Source organism: Cydia fagiglandana, chromosome Z, assembly GCF_963556715.1.
Source record: "Cydia fagiglandana chromosome Z, ilCydFagi1.1, whole genome shotgun sequence".
NCBI classification, from domain to species: Eukaryota; Metazoa; Arthropoda; class Insecta; order Lepidoptera; family Tortricidae; genus Cydia; species Cydia fagiglandana.
The window spans coordinates 36,276,314-36,282,313 of record NC_085959.1 but is presented as its reverse complement, the minus strand read 5'-3'; positions in this window follow the sequence as shown (position 1 = coordinate 36,282,313).

Here is a 6,000-nt window from a genome sequence, read left to right as displayed (position 1 = left end):
CCATACTGATTACATCTGTGTAATGCTCGGTAAGTTCGAGGAGTGTAAGTAATGTAAGTATAATACTTAATATTTTATGAGTCCAGTGTTTATTAGGTAATAATACATCACCATTAATGTTGCTTCTAAAAACATTTTACAATCATTATTTTTTTAATTACACATCTACCTATTGTCTCCAAAAAGGTGTAGGTTCTTAATTTGTGGAAAGCTTCGATTTTTTATGTATTTTTATTGGACCGATAATAGTGGCGATGTCTTGTGTGTGGAGGCTAAAACTCATTTTGGGTCACTGAGCCAACGAAGTGACTGATTGTTTTCATATTTCACGAGGACGGTCGACAAGGTTTTAATTTTTGTTTACAAGGATATTTCAGAGTTGGTGCAACTGCCACGAGTCCACTTTTTTGGATGCGAATGATTAGGTTGTACATTATTGCCCTTTGAAAAGAGTGGCTTTTTGTATTATCGCCCCGGACCAATCTTGCGCGGACCGAGAATGCTCAGCTCAAGAATGTACAGCCCATTAATCCGCGTCCATCATGGTCGCCAATGGGCTGTACATTCTTGGGTTGAGCATTATTTGGTTGTGCATTAAGCCTCCTCCACACTCGTGCGCGAATCGCGGCGCGAAGCCGCGAACGCGAGTGTGGCGTCGATTTTCGCAGACAGCGAAATCGACTCCACACTCGCGTTCGCGGCTTCGTCCGCGATTCACGCGCATAGTCTGGAGGGGGCTTTAGTGGCTCCCACGACATTGGTACACCGAGACCTGAATATGTTCGGGATCCCGGATAAATCAAGGGAAATCATCATATATTCTTCTTCCTCGCGTTATCCCGGCATTTGGCCACGGCTCATGGGAGCCTGGGGTCCGCTTGACAACTAATCCCATGATTTGACGTATACTTCGTTTTTTTTAGCATTAGAAATTAGGTAAACAATCTTGATGTGTCTTTTAATTGAAAAACACATTTTAAAAATAAGCTACGGCAAATATGTAACAATTATGAATCTAATACGATCATTTATATTCTTCTGCTTTCATAAGTAATAGTTTTATATTTTTATAAAGCGTTTTTTCAATTAAAAGATATGTCAAGATCGCTTACCTTCTTGCAAGTTCTTTCTAATGCTAAAAAAAACGAACTATAGGCACTAGTTTTTACGAAAGCGACTGCCATCTGACCTTCCAACCCAGAGGGGAAACTAGGTATTATTGGGATTATTCCGGTTTCCTCACGATGTTTTCCTTCACCGAAAAGCGACTGGCAAATATCAAATGATATTTCGTACATAAGTTCCGAAAAACTCATTGGTACGAGCCGGGGTTTGAACCTGCGACCTCCGGATTGAAAGTCGCACGCTCTTACCGCTACGCCACCAGCGCTTTTTAAATCATCATTTATTATAGACATAAATAATTTTACAATTATAATCGCTCACCCGATACTTAATACTTGTAGATTCCTTCGATCGACAAAAGTATTTAGCCGATAGATGTTCGTGATATACAGTAGCGGTATATAATCTATCATATTTTTCACGATACATAAATTTCTCACAAATGGCTTCAGCGATTTCGATGAAATTTACAATATAGGAGCGTACGAAAACGACTTTTCGATTACGCTATGGTAAATTTTGGTGTGTACTAAATTGTAAGGTAATGATGCGATTTAATTTTTAAACGAGGCAGAAAAATCGATCCATCTAGGACTTATGTAAGATGTTGGTAAGATTTGATATTGATTGTTTTTAGGGTTCCGTACCCAAAGGGTAAAACGGGACCCTATTACTAAGACTTCGCTGTCCGTCCGTCCGACCGTCCGTCCGTCCGTCCGTCTGTCACCAGACTGTATCTCACGAACCGTGATAGCTAGACAGTTGAAATTTTCACAGATGATATATTTCTGTTGCCGCTATAACAACAAATACTAAAAATAGAATAAAATAAAGATTTAAATGGGGCTCCCATACAACAAACGTGATTTTTGACCAAAGTTAAGCAACGTCGGGAGTGGTCAGTACTTGGATGGGTGACCGTTTTTTTTTGGTTTTTTTTTGTTACGTTACGATGGTACGGAACCCTTCGTGCGCGAGTCCGACTCGCACTTGCCCAGTTTTTTTTATAAGAAATACAATATTCATTTTATAACATACCTAAATTAATTTGGGTGTGTACCTAAAGTCCCCAATCCGCATCGTGCTAACGTGGTTGCCCACGTTGCCATATGCACAGTGCGACGTAAGTACATAATCATCATCATCATCATTTCAGCCTATATACCCAATAATAGCCCAAGCCCTCTCGCGCATGAGAGGAGGCCTGTGCTCAGCAGTGGGACGTATGACTTATATATATAGGCTGAAATGATGACGATGATAGTCCCCACGCTAGCCCAATGCGGATTGGGGAAAGTACCTACATAATAATTGACATTGCGTTTCGTTTCTGCTCGATGGAGGTGTATTTTTCTATGTTAAATACTTTTGTTATAATTTCTTACCATTCTATGTTTTGTTTTGTTGGTAAACTGATTGGTTTTGTGATTTTATGCTTGATCTTATGTAACTGCTGGCGAGCAAATGAGGTTGTATTTAGATCTCAAATTTTAGATTAGCTATTTTTACGCTTTGCATACACATTAAGTGTATCTTTTTTTATATATATATATTTATATTTGTATTTATTTATTTGTATAATAGATATATTTATTAATTTTATATTGTATTCGAACCTTTTATGTCGGACGTATTTAATGTAAGCCTTGAAAGCGAGTTCTTCTCCTTATCATCCTCTAGTCAATACGACTCTTTGAGTGATGTATCGGATATGCCTGATTTAGGCGATCGATTGCAATGTACCTTTGCCACCTCAAAAAAATGTTTTAATGCAGTGCACATCAATGCGCAAAGTATCCCTGCTCATTACCCGGAACTTCTTGCCTCATTTTCTTCCTGCAATGTTGATGCAATCCTTATCTCGGAAAGCTGGCTTAAGCCATCTTTACCTTCTGCCCTATACCCTTTGCCCGGATATCGTATGATTCGCAATGACAGGACCGGCACTAGGGATAATGAAGGGGGAACAGTTCGCGGTGGTGGTGTAGCTGTATACTTGAAAGCTGACTTAAGTTGTCGAGTGGTTGCGCAGTCCCCTACGGTATATTCGAACTCGGCCGAGTACCTTTTCCTAGAGGTTGCTTTGCATCATTCAAAAATTCTCCTTGGCGTCTTTTATAGCCCCTCATCTCACATTAATTATTTTGATACCCTAGAGAAAACTTTGGAAGATCTTAGTCCGCAGTTCGATCATCGTATTATAATGGGCGACTTTAACACCTGTCTCATCAAAAACGATTCCCGTGCCCTTAAACTGCAATCAGTAGCTACTTCCCTAAATCTTAATATCCTGCCCCTCGCCCCTACTCATTTTCCTCATAATGGCCCTCCTTCCCTCTTAGATCTTATTTTAACCTCTTCTGCTGATTTAGTCGAGTTTCATGGACAGTTTAATGCTGCTGGTTTCTCGTGTCACGATTTAATATACGCATCCTTTAAAATTCGTCCTCCCAAACAAAGGCATAAGATTTTAATGCGCCGGGATCTTCGTAATATTGATTTGCAGGGGCTCCATAATGATATAGGCAATGCCGATTGGTCTAGAATCGATGGTTTGGCTGACGTTGACTCAAAGTTAGAGGCCTTTAATGGCACATTGCTTGCGATTTTTGATAAACACGCTCCGCTGAAGCCGATGCGGGTGAGGCACTTTCCAGCACCGTGGCTTACGCCAGATATCAAGTCACTCTTAGCCAGGAGGAACAGAGCCCGGGTCAAGTATAGGGCTGCTCCTTCAGAGGAAAACCATCTCTCCTACATCAATTTGCGAAACCGCTGCAACAAAACCTGTAGGGACGCTAGGCGCCGTTATATCCATAAAACCATTGATGACTGCCCCCCATTCAAGTTATGGAGGTTCTTGAGGTCACTGGGGGTGGGCAAAGTCTCTCAGTGCTCCTCAGACACTCTAGACCTGAACTCAATCAATCGGCATTTTTGCTCATCTCCAGTGACGTTGGATCCTTCCGTCAAGCAAGCTACATTATCTTCTCTTGCCAATAACTTTCGCTCTGACCCTGACTCTACCTTTGCACTTGACAATATTTCACCACAAGAGGTTGTCACAATCCTAAAAAACATTGAAACGAAGGCTGTTGGTGAGGATCGCCTTAGCCTGGACATGCTTATGCTGGTGGTGGATAGAATTGCTCCTATCCTATCCGAAATTATAAATTTTTCCTTTTCCACTGGTACATTTCCTGCTATGTGGAAACTTGCTCATGTTATCCCTCTTCCTAAAACTTCTAATCCCACATCCTTTTCCCAATATCGGCCCATCTCCATTCTACCAGTTTTGTCTAAAATCATCGAACACTTTGTTAATCGTCGCCTCCTTTCACATCTCCACAAGCATGATTTGTTGAATCGATTTCAGTCAGGTTTCCGCCCCGGGCATAGCACCGTCACGGCTTTGGTGAGGGTCACTGATGACATTCGTTTTAATATTGAAAATAAAAAGCTCACGGTTCTTGTACTTTTAGACTTTAGTAGTGCCTTTAATACGGTTGATTTTGATATTCTCCTTCATATCCTTCGTACGTTAAATGTTTCACATGCAGCTCTGTCCTGGTTCCGTAACTACCTCTTTGGGAGGCGCCAGCGTGTCAGGGTTGACGACAAGGTCTCTGAGTGGTGTGACCTTTCTGCTGGTGTCCCCCAAGGAGGGATACTCTCTCCTCTCCTTTTCTCAATATTCATTAATGGCATTACTGATTCATTAAATTGTAGCTACCACCTTTACGCGGATGATTTGCAGGTATACGCAGCGGCTAGCATTGATGACTTTCCATCTTTAGTTGATAAAATTAATAGCAACCTTGAAACAAGTCGTTGCTGGGCGAATAAGTTTGGTTTAAAAGTTAATGCAAAGAAATCGCAGGCGATTGTCATTGGTGGTCCTCACTTTGTGTCCAAATTGTCGGAGATGGTGGTACCCAAAGTACTTTTTGACGGAACAATTATCCCTTTTTCCTCTACAGTTAAGAACTTGGGTATCATCATTGATCAAACTTTGTCCTGGTCAGCTCATGTTTCCGACATTAGCAATAAACTTTTTGCGTCTCTCCACTCACTGAGGCGTCTTCAAAATTTCCTTCCTCTCCAAACTAAAATAACGCTTGCTTGTTCACTTTTACTTCCTTTGTTAGACTATGCTGATTCTGCTTTTCTAGACCTCAGTGAGGAGCTTCTGGATAAACTCGAGCGACTGCAAAATATCTGTATTCGATACATTTTCGGTCTGCGTAAGTTTGATCATGTTTCCCAGTTCCGATCTCAGCTTGGCTGGCTTCCGATTCGTCGTCGTCGAGATATGCATATCCTGTCATTGCTTTTCAATGTTTTATTCAATCCTGCTGCGCCACCTTACCTCTCCGAAAGATTTAGTTTTTTAGCTGCTGGCAGTGGTCACCGTCTTCGATCAAGCACCAATCTTTCACTCGCAATTCCATCCAATAAGACGCGCACTTACAAAAAATCCTTTACTGTCCACGCCGCTAAGTTATGGAACGAGATTCCGGTGTCCGTGAGGCAATCCCAATCTGTAGTATCACTCAAGGAGAGGCTTAGAAAATTGTGGCTTTCCGATACTTAGATAATTCTGTTTTTCCCGATTAAGTACCTATTTCTTTCATTTCCTTTACTTTTCTGGTTCGAAATAATATCTATATATCTATTTATATTATATGTTGAGTATTTATTTATTTTTATTTATACCTATATATATTATATGTATATGTACTCTTGTATTGTTATATTTCTATTTATGTATATTTGGAGTAATGTGTATTCAAAACGTGCATTTTATTTATTTTAGGGATTGTACACTTTTGCTTTGTTTGTCATTCATCGTTACTTCTGTTCTACTCATTTCCT